The sequence below is a fragment of the Mus caroli genome, unplaced genomic scaffold (assembly GCF_978045245.1).
Source record: "Mus caroli unplaced genomic scaffold, Mus_caroli_1 scaffold_20, whole genome shotgun sequence".
Taxonomy (NCBI): domain Eukaryota; kingdom Metazoa; phylum Chordata; class Mammalia; order Rodentia; family Muridae; genus Mus; species Mus caroli.
Window position 1 is genome coordinate 41,333,263 of NW_028227275.1, and position 17,256 is coordinate 41,350,518.

Genomic DNA, 17,256 nt, shown 5'->3' on the forward strand with positions numbered 1-17,256 from the left:
GAAGGAAGGAAGGAAGGAAGGAAGGAAGGAAGGAAGGAAGGAAGGAAGATTGAGAGGTATCTGTAAACTAAGCAGTTGCATAGTATTATAGCTTGTGTGTGTGCCATACACACAATAATTAAGTTACATTTAAGCATATCTATATAAAGGCAGGTAAATATTGAAAGTTTCTTGCTACAACAGTCTTTTGAGGACCCAAAGTTCACAAATGTGGTGGGCTGTGCTAGAAAGTGAAGAAGTCATATCTCCCTTTTTGTTCCTTTAGCTTTCTTTTTTTCCCCAGTAAAGGGTTTTATGGAGCACAGACCTTGAAATCTAATCTTGATCTTGCCATTTGTACATTGAAGTGAAAATTTCCCCTCTTCTAAACACTGAGTGGAGGAAACAGTTCTACTTCCAACCCAAATATATCCCCAAATGAATGCGTTGAATACCAGATGATTTGCCACTGTCAAGTGTATCTTTCCTAGGAACAATGTTAACAGATTCTTGTAATGTCAACTACTAACCATGGAAAATGGTAGACTCTGATTGCCAGTCTAATATTTCTTTTGGAATATTTGTCCAATATGCAGCCTATGCTCAATAGTCTGTCAGTTTAAAGTTTATATGGTTTATATACACCAGTCTCTCTGTTGAAAAGTATTTAATTCTAGTTTTAAGGATTGATTAACTAACATTAAGCTTTAACACACATAATATATCAGCATTTAATGTAATATTTAAGAATATGCTTTTTGCATGTTCTTGAGCACTTTATTCCATACTTTGTCTTAAGCTGGACATAGTAAAGTTCAAAACAATCACTAATGTATAAATTTCAAATAGATTTAACAGTGCTAAATATAATATCCATTTTATAGATACTAATTTTCTAGGTCTCACAACAGGATAAGTTTTTCATTAATTCTTTGCCTCTGGCTCATCTAAAACCATAATTCTTCTTCTTTTTTTTCCCCTAATGGTTTAAAGGCCTTGATTTAACACCATGTTGAACATCATACACTGAGAAGAAATTTTCATTGTTATCTAGTTTTGTAATGTATTTGTATTTATTGTTATAGAATTTTATATATGTATAAACTTATTTTAATCAAATTTGTCCCCACTCCCTTCCATCCATTCTCCTATATCTAAACATGGGAAATAATGGGACTTGTAATATTTTACACTTACATATTTATTTATTCTCTCTGTGTATGTCTGGGAATACATGTGCAGTAGAATGCATGTAGTCATGAAGTGAGAGGACACGATGTATGTCGCAGGGATCTAACTGAATTCATTAGGATTGGTAGCAAATGCCCTTATGAATTGGGTCATCTCTGACATGAAATCAGCTTTTAAAGTCAATGTCCATTTTAAATTAGAACATTATAAATAAATAATAATGATAATAATTTCTGTCTGAAAAAGTAGTTCAGTGAAAGTTTACTAAGCATACCAAATACTCTAAGCTATCTTTTTAATATTGAATATACACAAATAGTTACCTTTCTTGTTCAAGTTAATTTATTTAAATGAGTTAGAATGGGTCTATCTTATTTCATCAGTGTTGCCATACAAATAAATCAGTCACCGACGATTTTGAAAAAAAAAATGTCTTTAATATCTTCATCACTAATGCCACTTCCAACATTCTTATTTTGTAGACAAGGATGTATGAACAAAATAACTCTAAATATATGTGAAGAGGTAGAAAGGAGAGCTCTGCAGATTGGTATATTTGAATGTCCAGTGCATAACCTTTATAGCACTTTTCTACACCTTGCCATCATTCTGTTCTGTATGAATGAAAAGAAAAACAAATCTAGTTGCTTTTGTGGTTGTTCAAACAGCACAGAAGTATGCACTAAACAAGCAGAACCAAGCAAGTTCATCTGTCCTGCATTTACCCAGGAAAAGTTGAATGGGTTTTCTCTTCTAGAAGAGATAAGATTATGAGATTCTTCCAGCAAGCCTGGGGAGATAGCTTGATGGAGTAAAACACATTAGAGCCACTTAGGAAGACAAGATTTAAAAATGGGCATCTGAGTCTGCTTTCAGTGTCAGAGCTGGGACAAAACAGTGGCTGACACATTGGAGCAAAGGCTTTGCTAAGCAGCTGTAGTCTGGATTATCTATCTTTTCATCAACCCACTTGTTAAATATTTTTACAGAGAAGTATTGACATCACTGTGATTAGAATATCGTCCACAGAGTAAGGAAACCAGTAGAATACAAGACTTACATCAACCCAGATGTAAATGTTTAGTGATTTTCTACTCAGAGAAATTAATACTTATATATAAAGCAATGTTTGGGCTTAAAAGTGGTCAAGTGGAGGTGTGAACAATAGAGACCAAAGAGTTCAGGAACATTTACCACATTCCTGACACCATTTGATCTGTCACATTGCTATTCTAACAAGTTCATAAAACATGGTATTTCAAAACATTGGAATCGTATCCCTCTCTGCAATCCCTCAGTTAACATCAGACTCTTATGTACAATTTAGGGTGATGTCTGACTCAAAGACATATTTGTGTGTCCAGAACCCCAAGGCCAGTTTCCCTAGTTTTAATACACCACTAAAACTCCACTGTGGTTTGAGATTGATGCTGTTGAAACAGAGTTTACTAGTATTGCAGGGTAGACTGAAATTAGGATCCTTCTTTCCGAGCCGCTTAAATCTTAGAAACTGAAGAAGGCTTACCCACATCCAGCAACAAATGGTGTACTCTAAACCTCAGCCTAGTGCCTTTACAATTCCTAGAACTCACTTCCATGCCTCAGCACAGGTTCATGCATGTTCATGGTCATCTTCTCAAGTAGCTTCCTTGTCTGAACATTTACACATTTGTTCATGGATGTTCATTCCTTTTTTCCTTAAGATTTTTATGTCTGGAAGAACAACAATGACAAAATCAAGAACAGTCAAAGCAATTCAGATCAAAAAGTATATTATGAGGGACACTACCCCAATTTCAAACCTACAACAGAGACAGATTCTTAAAAATATTATAGTATCAGCATAAATAAGGCCTACATATCAGTGGAACATAACAGAATTTGCAGGTATTAGTCTCAACAAATACAGTTGCTTAAGATTTTTGTTTTTGTTTTTTTTTCTTTTATATTTTTTATTACATCTTTTCCTCAATTATATTTCCAATGCTATCCCAAAAGTCCCCTATACCCTCCCCCCCACTTCCCTACCCACCCATTCCCATTTTTTTTGGCCCTGGCATTCCCCTGTACTGGGGCATATAAAGTTTGCATGTCCAATGGGCCTCTCTTTCCAATGATGGCCAACTAGGCCATCTTTTGATACATATGCAGCTAGAGTCAAGAGCTCCGGGGTACTGGTTAGTTCATAATGTTGTTCCACCCATAGGGTTGCGGATCCCTTCAGCTCCTTGGGTACTTTCTCCAGCTCCTCCATTGGGGGCCCTGTGATCCATTCACTAGCTGACTGTGAGCATCCACTTCTGTGTTTGCCAGGCCCCGGCATAGTCTCACAAGAGACAGCTATATCTGGGTCCTTTCAGCAAAATCTTGCTAGTGAATGCAATGGTGTCAGCGTTTGGATGCTGATCATGGGATGGATCGCTGGATATGGCAGTCTCTAGATGGTCCATCCTTTCGACACAGCTACAAACTTTGTCTCTGTAACTCCATCCATGGGTGTTCTGTTCCCAATTCTAAGGAGGGGCAAAGTGTCCACACTTCAGTCTTCATTCTTCTTGAGTTTCATGTGTTTAGCAAACTGAATCTTATATCTTGGGTATCCTAAGTTTTGGGCTAATATCCACATATCAGTGAGTATATATTGTGTGAGTTCCTTTGTGATTGTGTTACCTCACTCAGGATGATGCCCTCGAGGTCCATTCATTTGGCTATGAATTTCATAAATTCATTCTTTTTAATAGCTGAGTAGTACTCCATTGTGTAAATATACCACATTTTCTGTATCCATTCCTCTGTTGAGGGACATCTGGGTCCTTTCCAGCTTCTGGCTATTATAAATAAGGCTGCTATGAACATAGTGGACCATGTGTCCTTCTTACCGGTTGGGACATCTTCTGGGTATATGCCCAGGAGAGGTATTGCTGGATCCTCCGGTAGTACTATGTCCAATTTTCTGAGGAACCGCCAGACTGATTTCCAGAGTGGTTGTACAAGCTTGCAATCCCACCAACAATGGAGGAGTGTTCCTCTTTCTCCACATCCTCGCCAGCATCTGCTGTCACCTGAATTTTTTATCTTAGCCTTTCTGACTGGTGTGAGGTGGAATCTCAGGGTTGTTTTGATTTGCATTTCCCTGATGATTAAGGATGTTGAACATTTTTTCAGGTGCTTCTCTGCCATTCGGTATTCCTCAGGTGAGAATTTATTGTTCAGTTCTGAGCCCCATTTTTTTAATGGGGTTATTTGATTTTCTGGAGTCCACCTTCTTGAGTTCTTTATATATATTGGATATTAGTCCCCTATCTGATTTAGGATAGGTAAAGATCCTTTCCCAATCTGTTGGTGGTCTTTTTGTCTTATTGATGGTGTCTTTTGCCTTGCAGAAGCTTTGCAGTTTCATGAGGTCCCATTTGTCAATTTTTGATCTTACAGCACAAGCCATTGCTGTTCTATTCAGGAATCTTTCCCCTGTGCCCATATCTTCAAGGCTTTTCCCCACTTTCTCCTCTATAAGTTTCAGTGTCTCTGGTTTTATGTGAAGTTCCTTGATCCACTTAGACTTGACCTTAGTACAAGGAGATAGGAATGGATTGATTTGCATTCTTCTACATGATAACAACCAGTTGTGCCAGCACCATTTGTTGAAAATGCTGTCTTTCTTCCACTGGATAGTTTTAGCTCCCTTGTCGAAGATCAAGTGACCATAGGTGTGTGGGTTCATTTCTGGGTCTTCAATTCTATTCCATTGGTCTACTTGTCTGTCATTATACCAGTACCATGCAGTTTTTATCACAATTGATCTGTAGTAAAGCTTTAGGTCAGGCATGGTGATTCCACCAGAGTTTCTTTTATCCTTGAGAAGAGTTTTTGCTATCCTAGTTTTTTTGTTATTCCAGATGAATTTGCAGATTGCTCTTTCTAATTCGTTGAAGAATTGAGTTGGAATTTTGATGGGGATTGCATTGAATCTGTAGATTGCTTTTGGCAAGATAGCCATTTTTTACAAAGTTGATCCTGCCAATCCATGAGCATAGGAGATCTTTCCATCTTCTGAGATCTTCTTTAATTTCTTTCTTCAGAGACTTGAAGTTCTTATCATAGAGATCTTTCACTTCCTTAGTTAGAGTCATGCCAAGATATTTTATATTATTTGTGACTATTGAGAAGTGTGTTGTTTCCCTAATTTCTTTCTCAGCCAGTTTATTCTTTGTGTAGAGAAAGGCCATTGACTTGTTTGAGTTAATTTTATATCATCTACTTCACTGAAGCTGTTTATCAGGTTTAGGAGTTCTCTGGTGGAATTTTTAGGGTCACTTATATATACTATCATATCATCTGCAAAAAGTGATATTTTGACTTCATCTTTTCCAATTTGTATCCCCTTGATCTCCTTTTGTTGTCGAATTGCTCTGGCTAGGACTTCAAGTACAATGTTGAATAGGTATGGAGAAAGTGGACAGCCTTGTCTAGTCCCTGATTTTAGAGGGATTGCTTCAAGCTTCTGACCATTTACTTTGATGTTGGCTACTGGTTTGCTGTAGATTGCTTTTATCATGTTTAGGTATGGGCCTTGAATTCCTGATCTTTCCAAGACTTTTATCATGAATGGGTGTTGGATCTTGTTGATTGCTTTTTCTGCATCTAACGAGATGATCATGTGGTTTTTGTCTTTGAGTTTGTTTATATAATGGATTACGTTGTTGGATTTCCATATGTTAAACCATCCCTGCATCCCTGGAATAAAATCTACTTGGTCAGGATGGATGATTGCTTTAATGTGTTCTTGGATTTGGTTAGCGAGAATTTTATTGAGTAATTTTGCATCCATATTCATAAGGGAAATTGGTCTGAAGTTCTCTATCTTTGTTGGATCTTTCTGTGTTTTAGGTATCAGAGTAATTGTGGCTTCATAGAATGAGTTCGGTAGAGTTCCTTCTACTTCTATTTTGTGGAATAGTTTGTGCAGAACTGGAATTATATCTTCTTTGAAGGTCTCATAGAACTCTGCACTAAACCCATCTGGTCCTGGGCTTTTTTTGGCTGGGAGACTATTAATGACTGCTTCTATTTTTTTAGGGTATGTGGGACTGTTTAGCTCGTCAACTTGATCCTGATTTAATTTTGGTACCTGGTATCTGTCCAGAAATTTGTCCATTTCGTCCAGGTTTTCAAGTTTTGTTGAGTGTAACCTTTTGTAGAAGGATCTGATGGTGTTTTGGATTTCTTCAGGATCTGTTGTTATGTCTCCCTTTTCAATTCTGATTTTGTTAATTAGGATGTTGTCCCTGTGCCCTCTAGTGAGTCTAGCTAAGTGTTTATCTATCTTGTTGATTTTCTCAAAGAACCAACTCCTCATTTGGTTAATTCTTTGAATAGTTCTTCTTGTTTCCACTTGGTTGATTTCACCCCTGAGTTTGATTATTTCCTGCCATCTACTCCTCTTGGGTGAATTTTCTTCCTTTTTTTCTAGAGCTTTTAGATGTGTTGTCAAGCTGCTAGTGTGTGCTCTCTCTAGTTTCTTTTTGGAGGCACTCAGAGCTATGAGTTTCCCTCTTAGAAATGTTTTAATTGTGTCCCATAGGTTTGGGTAAATTGTGGCTTCATCTTCATTAAACTGTAAAAAGTCTTTAATTTCTTTCTTTATTCCATCCTTGACCAAGGTATCATTGAGAAGAGTGTTATTCAGTTTCCACGTGAATGTTGGCTTTCCATTATTTATGTTGTTATTGAAGATCAGCCTTAGTCCATGGTGGTCTGATAGGATACATGGGACAATTTCAATATTTTTGTATCTGTTGAGGCTTGTTTTGTGACCAATTATATGGTCAATTTTGGAGAAGGTCCTGTGAGGTGCTGAGAAGAAGGTATATCCTTTTGTTTTAGGATAAAATGTTCTGTAGATATCTGTTAAGTCCATTTGTTTCATAACTTCTGTTAGTTTTACTGTGTCCCTGTTTAGTTTCTGTTTCCAGGATCTGTCCATTGATGAAAGTGGTGTGTTGAAGTCTCCCACTATTATTGTGTGAGGTACAATGTGTGCTTTGAGCTTTACTAACGTGTCTTTTTTTTTTTGTTTTTCCAGACAGGGTTTCTCTGTGTAGCCCTGGCTGTCCTGGAACTCACTTTGTAGACCAGGCTGGCCTCAAACTCAGAAATCTGCCTGCCTCTGCCTCCCAAGTGACTAACGTGTCTTTAAGGAATGTGGCTGCCTTTGCATTTGGGGCATAGATATTCAGAATTGAGAGTTCCTCTTGGAGGATTTTACCTTTGATGAGTATGAAGTGTCCCTCCTTGTCTTTTTTGATAACTTTGGGTTGGAAGTCGATTTTATTTGTAACAGAATGGCTACTCCAGCTTGTTTCTTCAGACCACTTGCTTGGAAAATTATTTTCCAGCCTTTCACTCTGAGGTAGTGTCCGTCTTTTTCCCTGAGATGGGTTTCCTGTAAGCAGCAGAATGTTGGGTCCTGTTTGTGTAGCCAGTCTGTTAGTCTATGTCTTTTTTTTTTTTTTTTTTTTTTTGTGGAATTGAGTCCATTGATATTAAGAGATATTAAGGAAAAGCAATTGTTGCTTCCTTTTATTTTTGTTGTTAGAGTTGGCATTCTGTTCTTGTGGCAGTCTTCTTTTAGGTTCATTGAGGGATTACTTTCTTGCTTTTTCTAGGGTGTGATTTCCATCCTTGTATTGTTTTTTTTTTTTTTTTTTCTGTTATTATCCGTTGAAGGGCTGGATTCGTGGAAAGATAATGTGTGAATTTGGTTTTGTCGTGGAATACTTTGGTTTCTCCATCTATGGTAATTGAGAGTTTGTCCATCTATGGTAATTGAGAGTTTGGCCGGGTATAGTAACCTGGGCTGGCATTTGTGTTCTCTTAGTGTCTGTATAACATCTGTCCAGGTTCTTCTGGCTTTTATAGACTCTGGTGAAAAGTCTGGTGTAATTCTGATAGGCCTGCCTTTATATGTTACTTGACCTTTCTCCCTTACTGCTTTTAATATTCTCTCTTTATTTAGTGCATTTGTTGTTCTGATTATTATGTGTTGGGAGGAATTTTTTTCTGGTCCAGTCTATTTGGAGTTATGTAGGCTTCTTGTATGATCATTGGCATCTCTTTCTTTAGGATTGGGAAGTTTTCTTCTATTATTTTGTTGAAGATATTTGTTGGCCCTTTAAGTTGAAAATCTTCATTCTCATCAACTCCTATTATCCGTAGGTTTGGTCTTCTCATTTTGTCCTGTATTTCCTGGATGTTTTGAGTTAGGATCCTTTTGCATTTTGTATTTTCTTTGATTGTTGTGCCGATGTTCTCTATGGAATCTTCTGCACCTGAGATTCTCTCTTCCATCTCTTGTATTTTGTTGCTGATGCTTGCATCTATGGTTCCAGATTTCTTTCCTAGGGTTTCTATCTCCAGAGTTGCCTCACTTTGGGTTTTCTTTATTGTGTCTACTTCCCTTTTTAGGTCTAGTATGGTTTTGTTCATTTCCGTCACCTGTTTGGATGTGTTTTCCTGTTTTTCTTTAAGGACTTCTAACCTGTTTGGTTGTGTTTTCCTGTTTTTCTTTAAGGACCTGTAACTCTTTAGCAGTGCTCTCCTGTATTTCTTTAAGTGAGTTATGAAAGTCCTTCTTGATGTCCTCTTCCATCATCCTGAGATATGCTTTTAAATCTGGGTCTAGATTTTCAGTTGTGTTGGGGTGCCCAGGACTAGGTGGGGTGGGAGTGCTGCGTTCTGATGATGGTGAGTGGTCTTGATTTCTGTTAGTAGAATTCTTAAGTTTGCCTTTCGCCATCTGGTAATCTCTGAAGCTAGCTGTTATAGTTGTCTCTGGTTAGAGTTTGTTCCTCAGGTGACTCTGTTAGCCTCTATCAGCAGACCTGGGAGGCTGGCTCTCTCCTTAGTTTCTGTAGTCAGAGTATTCTCTGTAGGCAAGCTCTATTCTTACAGGGAAGGTGCCCAGATATCTGGTGTTCAAACCTGCCTCCTGGCAGAAGTTGTGTCCCACTCACCAGAAGTCTTAGGATCTCATGGGGAATCCTGTGTGGGTCCTTGCGGGTCTGGAGACTCCACTGGCAAGGCACCCGAGTGCTCAAGTGGAGAGGAAGGGACTTGTGCCCCAGCAGAGGCCGGGTTGCCTGCTTCCCTAGTTAATGCAGTCTCAGGTCCTGCTCAATTGGATTGGAGCAGAAGCTGTGTTCCACTCACCAGAGGTCTTAGGATCCCGTGGGGAGTCCTGTGCAGATCCTTGTGGGTGTCCGGAGACTCCACTGGCAAGGCACCCGAGTGCTCGAGTGGACCGGAAGGCCAGTTACTTAAGTTTTAACAAGATCAAAAATATAAATTGGATCAAAGACAAAATCTTCAGAAAATGGGGCTAAAAGAACTGGATTTCAACACACAGAGAAATGAAACTATATCCCTGTCTCTCACTCAGCACAAAGCTCAACTCTAAATTGATCCTGGGTAACAACATAAGAATGGATCTTTTAAACTTGCTGAAGGATAAAGTAGGCGAGTATACTTCAACTTCTTGGAACATGTATGAACTTTCTGAATAAGATTCTCATGGTATAGAAGTACAAACAACAGCCAAAATATAAATGGGACCCTGTGAAATTAAAAAAAAATTATATAACAAATTAAACTGTTAATTTATTAAAGAAGCTGTCTGCAAAACCTTCCTCAGCTATACATCTGACAAAGGATTACACGTTCTAGACTACATGGAACTCAAAACAGCAACATTGTAAAACTAAGGTAAGAAGTGAGAAAAAATAGAAAGTGGAAGGAAATAAGGGAGTAGGAAGTAATATAAATATATTTTAAATTATTTGACAAAAACAAAGAATGGAACAGAGTTCTCAAGACAAGAAACACAATGACTAGTTTTAGGTAACAAGACATCAACACATTATGGAAGGAATCATAGGAAAGGATCTGGAAGGGAGAAATTAATACGAACCATGGGGAAGTGCTGCTTGCTGGCTTGTTTTCTGCCTCATGCTTACCTATCTTTCTTGTATAGCACAGGCCCACCTGCCTAAGAATGACACCTCCTACAGTGACTTGGGTCTCAAAAATCAATTAGCAATCAAGACAATGTTAGACAGACTTACTCACAGTCCAATCTGATGGAGGCAGTTCTTTAATAGAGGCTACTCTTCTCAGGTGTCTCTAGGTTTATGTAAAATTGACTGCAGAAACTAACAAGAAGGATGTTATATTCTACAACAGAAATAAATGCATATCCATGCTCATCGTACCTTAATTCACAATATCTGGGAAATGTGATCAACCAAGATGTCAATCAAACAATGAATGACTAAAGAAAATATGCTATGTATATAGAATTGAGTTTTATTTAGTTGTGGAGAAACATTAAATTTGCAAGTAACTGGATGGAATTTTAGAATAATCATACTAATGTGTGATGGCTTGAATATGCCTAGTCATGTTAGGAGGTATGGTCTTGTTCAAGTAGTTGTGGCATTGTTTAACAAAATGTGTCACTATGGTGGTGGGGTTTTAGACACTCCTCCTAGCTGACTGGAAGTCATTCTCCTAAATGCCTTCAGGTCAAGATGTAGAACTCTCAGCTCCTCTACTGCCATGTATACCTGGACAATGCCTTGTTCTAACCTTGAGGATAATGGGCTGAACCTGTGAATCCATAAGCCAGCCCCAATTAAATGTTGTACTCTACATGAGTTGCCTTAGTCATGCTGTATCATAACAGGAATGGAAATCCTAAGACATAATAGAAAGACAAATATTTTAAGTTCTATCATATGTGAATCATAGCTTCAGATCTTTTTTATTCTATGATTAAACTGGAGTATCCATGGAGGTCAGGACACTAGAAATCCAGAGTAAAGGGAGAAAACAGTAGACTGGACATAGCCAGCACTATGTGGGAGAAAAGGAAGAATAGTAGAATTGGGAATTAAAGGAAGAATCACACCAAAGTAGAGTTTGCTTAGTTAGGAACATGAAACAGTACAGGAGGTTCGCAAGTAATGGAATCCATATTCAAACCTGTCTACCCAATAATGCCAGGTTTGTTTGTAGATGCACTCCCTTACCTAGCAAGTCTGATCTGAGTTTTAAGAGATGTCATATTACCTGCTTTACAGCCTTAGTTTCCAATCTCAGTAGTCACTTTCCTCTCATACCTCCCTTCTCCCTCCTCTCTCCCTTCAGCCACTGTAAAATTTCATCTTGATTTTATCCACTAACCTCTAACATCAGATTAGAGCATCACAGAGAAGACTTTGTCTCAGGTGCACTTTAATATTCTGACTGCTGTCTTAGTTAGGGTTTTACTGCTGTGAACAGACACCATGACCAAGGCAACTCTTATAAGGACAACATTTAATTGGGACTGGCTTTCAGGTTCAGAGGTTCTATCCATTAGAATCAAGACAGGAGCATGGCAGCATCCACGTAGGCATGGTGCAGGCAGAGCTTAAAGTTATACATCTTCATCTGAAGGCTTCTAGCAGAATACTGTCTTTCAGGCAGCTAGGATGAAAGTTTTAAAGCCCACACTCACAGTGACACAACTACTCCAAGAAGGCCACACCTTCTAATAGTGCCACTCCCTGGGCCGGGCATATACAAACCATCACAACTACATTTCACATATACTGCTGATTCACACTTATAAAATTAGGCCTTTATTGCATGCTGAACATACTCTATTTTAACAGAAATATTATTTGATTAGTATGGGGAAGATGGTATTATTATGCTTTTTAAAATAGCATATATACATATGAATATTAGAAACTTAATTGGCAAAAATGGCAAATTGAATATGTATAAATCCTTTTGCCCAGGAAATTATTTACAATAAATTTCTCTATTTAAAAATATGTGAGCTAGGATAATCTTTATTTTTCTTTTACTGTATACAGACAGAATTCAGAATTCTTAACATAGATTATTTTTTCACATTGACATCAGGTTTATTTTCTTGTCAAAGAAGCCAAATACTAGTGAACACATGTCTAATTTATAGGAAACCTAGGATTCAGACATAGTCAGACACTGAACATTCACTTTTATCCACCATGTTCTACAGCATCTTACTTCTAGATTTCTATTTTCTGAACATAACTAACAGCTTCCCTGCTTGTAAGCCATGACAATAGAATACTGGTTTTGCTGAGCCATCAAAATGTTCAGTACTCAAAACCTTAGGTAAGGAAACACTAACAGAAATAAGCACTGTCTCTTAGTGTATGATGAAGGAATTAGCTAATATACACTAATGAGATCTTTTAAGTTCAAATCACTATAACAACAGTTCTAATTCAATAAGACCATTTCATACAACTGCCCTAAAGATACTTATAATGCTGCATAAGAATTTCCCTCTAGGTATTAATATTAAGTACAATGGGAGCACACAGGGGGGACCAGTCAACTTTTTGGTGGTGTTAGGGAGACAATGATTTTAATACTGTTTCATATCCTGACTTCAAGGAACATGTTTGATCCGTGTGAACACAATATTGCCTTGATGTTTGACATCTGAACTATTCAGAATCAAAGTCACTGCCACTCAAATAAAGCTATATACAGAATGTTACAATATAGAATCATATTTTTTTTAGTCAAAGAAAAACTGAAAGCTAAATGTGCAGAAGTCAAGTAGGGACATATGTTCTTTTACATTCTCACATTTTGAGTAGGGTAAGCAGTGGTTTTAATATTTCAAATGTCAAAAATACATTTATTGCTATTATCATTCATGAGATTAGAAACTGCTTGCATTCAATGTATATGAATGATAGTCATATAATTGGACTGCATAGACTATAGATCTTTCTAATCTTGTTGTCTTTAGAACTTTGGAGTCTTACACAAATCTCTGAAGTGGGTAACATCTGGGCTGATGTTACCAGCCTGTCCATTCTGATTTGTACTGATTGAGAAACAAGAAACAAGAAGATAACGTTTTAAACAACCTGTATTAGCATTGTACTGAATAAAAATATTTCATAAGAACTTAAAAATATTTCCCTTAATCAAACATACTCGTTTTTAGGAGTATACTGGTATTAGAACAGGAGAAGCTTTGACCTGAGGCCACAAAAGGAGAAGCTACACACTGGGTAAGCAGTTTGATCTAAAGAATAGAGAAGTCTGAAGGGGCTTGGGGAGGGCTGGCAAGTACATTGCCCTGTAAGGAAACTAGAAAAATAATACAGAACATGATTAATTACCTGCTTAGCAAGTCAAGTTACAGGAGTATAAGTATAAAGGAATCTATAATCTAGAATTTGCTACACATGTTAGAACCCAAGCCAAATGATGTTCAGATCAAGTATATCTGCAGCTATGTTTCATTCCAGCCCAGGGCTAATTCACCATACAGGCTTCATAGTTACCAATTCTAAATTATCAGAGACTTCCAGTGGCATAATCCTTATAAAAGATTTGTACTAATTAAATGAGTCCTTTTCAACTCCCCCCCTATCAAGGAGGCCACATACATCTAACTTGAGATAAAAGCTCTCTGTCCCTTCTTCTGCTACCCAGAAGAGGCAGTCTGGCTACAAACACTGAGTGTAAACTACTGATGAACTGCCTGGTCTAGAACCTCCCTCCTTCTTCTGTAATCTGTCAGAAGAGGCTTCAAGTCTGCAGCTTAAGCTGAATTTCCATAAATCCTTTACACAAAGAGACAACTGTTCTTTATGGTTGTCTTGAGCCATATACCTGAAACCTTTCATCATATGCCTAGAATCCAACCCCTTGAAACATGCAAACTGGAGGACTAAGGACTCAACACTAGCCTCACTTGTCCAGTGAATACAAAGTTAACCTAGATTATACAACACCTGTCTCAAAAAGTTAAAACAAAATCTAGTTTTGAAAATGGAAAGAAAGTGTCCTTGACCATGTAAGGTAAGAAGGTCTAGGTATGACTCAACACCAGGATGAAAAGGCCCTGGTGTTTCTCAATGGGATCTTACACAAGAGGTAACAACATTATTCTGAGGAGAGGGAATTTAAAATACAATAAATAAAGGAAGATGCCAAAAGGTACACAGATGCATAGACAGGAAGCTGTGTAGACACAAAGAAGAGATACCTAGTGATGCTGGCTTGTAAGGTCAGCAGGCTCTCGTGAGGGTCTGTTGTATTTGCCTGTAAAATGAGCACTAATGCACTAAATAATGGGTCATCATCAAGATATGAACCCAAGGCTCATGGGTCAAATAAGTAATTTATGGGTTCTCAAGAAAACCAGCTATATAGGAATGGATAATTTCATAATATGTGAAACATCAATTCTGATTTGGATATAAGAATTTTCTGAATCACAACAAGACAAGTTGAAATGATTTTATCTTCCAACTGAGTGCAAGCACACAGTTAAAAAAAAAAAATAGAGGCCTTTGGTGTGCGCAAATCTACACATAACGATGATCAGATCCTCCCAGGTCAACACAAGTTTCTCATTGTTTTACAGAAGAGAGTCTGAGACATCTGCTTTTATGAATTGAAATGTTTACCATCAATCTACTGATAAGTACACATTTTCATTGAGGGGAAATGTAGGGAGGGTCTATAAAGTGTTTCCACATTTTACCTTCAATGAAGCTCTTACAAATATTTCCTGATCATATTTAGTTTTCTGTATGTCCTCCTTCCTACACTAGCACATCATCAACCATTATTCTTTTTATATTACCTAAAGACATTATATATATCTGACTCCAAATATTCACAGTGGATTAGATCTTTCCAGAAATATATGCCAGAAATATAATGCAGGCAATTTCTTTTCTTTCCTTTTTTTTTAAATTTTTGTTTGGTTTGATTTGGTTTGGTTTTTGTTTTTGTTTGTTTGTTTGTTTGCTTGCTTTAATTTATTCTTCTATCACATACTACATCCATACCACAGTTTCTCCTCCCTCCTCTCTTCCCAGTACCTGCCTCCTTCTTCCCTCTTTTGCAAATTCCTTTCCCTTCAGAAAAGATAGGTCTCCCAGGGATAGCAACTGAACATGGCATAACAAGTTAGAATTAGACTAAGCACATACCCTTCTATCAAGCCTGGATGAGGAAACCTAGTAGGAAGAAAAAGTTCCTAAACACAAGCAAAAGAGTCAGAGACAGTCCCATCTCCCACTGTCAGGAGTCATATATGAACACAAAGCTACCTAACTTCAACATATATGCAGCGGACCTAGCTCAGACAACCCATACAGGCTCCATGATTGCTGATTCAGTCTCTGTGAGGTACTGTAATCCCTGGGTAATTGATTCTGTGACTCCTGCTCTTTGGTGTAATTGACCCCTCTACTTATATCTTTTTCAAATGTGATTTGATGTGCTTTCAAAGAAGGAATATGCCTTAACCAGGCTGATTTTTAAAAGCACAAGAATTTGTCACACTCTCAGACACAAAGGGAAATACCAGCAGCACTGTGAGCAGAGGCAAGAAGCCTGCACTCCTGAACTCCAAGTACATGAGATTTCAAAACATTTGTGCTTGAATCCTATGTTTCAATGATTAAATTAAAATTAAATGAAATATATAGTTTAATTTTTTATATATTCACAGTTGCCTCAGTATAGTTTAAGTTCCTCACACTTATTTGCAACATAATATAAAAGGCAAGTTTGCCAATATTTCCATGTTCTTAATTTTTATTTTGAAAGTTTAACACTGGAGAAAAGGAATTTGGGCTCATGTGTCTCTTCACTGCTCTATCAGCCAACTGCTTACATTATGCTAATGAAGATATCATCAGTCCTCTACAATGAGCACAGGACATCATTTTGCAGTAAACAGAAACAAAAGTCCATCAAATTTGGTATTTGTCAGTTGGTATTCTCTTAGCAATAACAGCCAGGAGTAGAAAGAGCAAAGGTGAGAATTTTGTGGCTTTTAAACTTGTCTTATTTGGGATGCTATTTGTGAGCTCATTGGTAAGGCTGGCTGACGAAGGATTTCAAAGGCAATTAGGGTGCATCAGGCTGCAGAGCATCCCTACGGGCTAGTTTGGAGATACCTGCGCAAGATGCTCTTTTTCTCCTCCTGCTAACCCTGCTTGCTGCCACATCCAGCAGCTGCTTTATTTTTGACAATTCGTCACTCCTGAAAAATGTTTGCAAGCAGTTTGGATAATTTCCAATTCATTCTTGCAGGAAATGAGGATTTGTTCCCTCACTTGGGATACCTGCTGGTAGGTTTATTCACTAATAAGCATGATAAATGTTTTAGCCTTTGATCAGTGCTAATTTAACAAGTAAGCTTCTCAAAAAAAAAAGTCTTTGAGGCTCAGGGGCTCAAGGCAGCACACGAGTTGGAAATATGATTGATTGCATTGCTCTGAGAAATTTCCATAAAAAACTTTTTATCACACTGCTCTGTTCTGAACAATTAAATCAAAAATGAAAGATAGTTACCCTCCAAAGAAGGACAGAGGAAGCTCAGCAAACATTACAAGATATTATTTTTAAACTGGCTCAGAATAATTTTCCAAAGAAATAGTTTCTTTTTTTATCAACTTTGCTGCATATTAGTTTATCCACTGATTTAAAAAAAAAAAACTCTTGCTTACCATCTTCAAACACCATTCTTTTCCCTTTCCTACAAGTGCTCTAAGTAACATTTTAAATAAACTTTAGTGTGAAGTACATTATGGAAACAGAACAAAGCAAGTGGAGGAGAAATGGAGTCCTTGAATTTGGATTCTACTAGCCCAGAAGAGAATCAGGCATAATTTAATGGTGAAATAATGGAAAACTCTTGCCACTTGCTCATTGAAGAGCAGCCCACCTAGCCATTAATAGCCACCAAAGTAGACAGAAAAAGTGAGTGGACATAGAAGTGACAGGTCCCTTGGCAACAGAAGAAAAGAATCAGGTTTACAATTCATTATGTACTAATGCTGATGATACTGCCTATCTTAGGTGAGTTCTTAGTCCACTGAATCAAGTGTCATAAATTGTACTTCCAGTGATTTTCAAAATATCTAATTCTTGAGATGTGAAGGAAGTTAAAGGAAATAAGTCATGCAGATCACGCGCTATCAAGCATGACGTCTCTAGATGATAAAG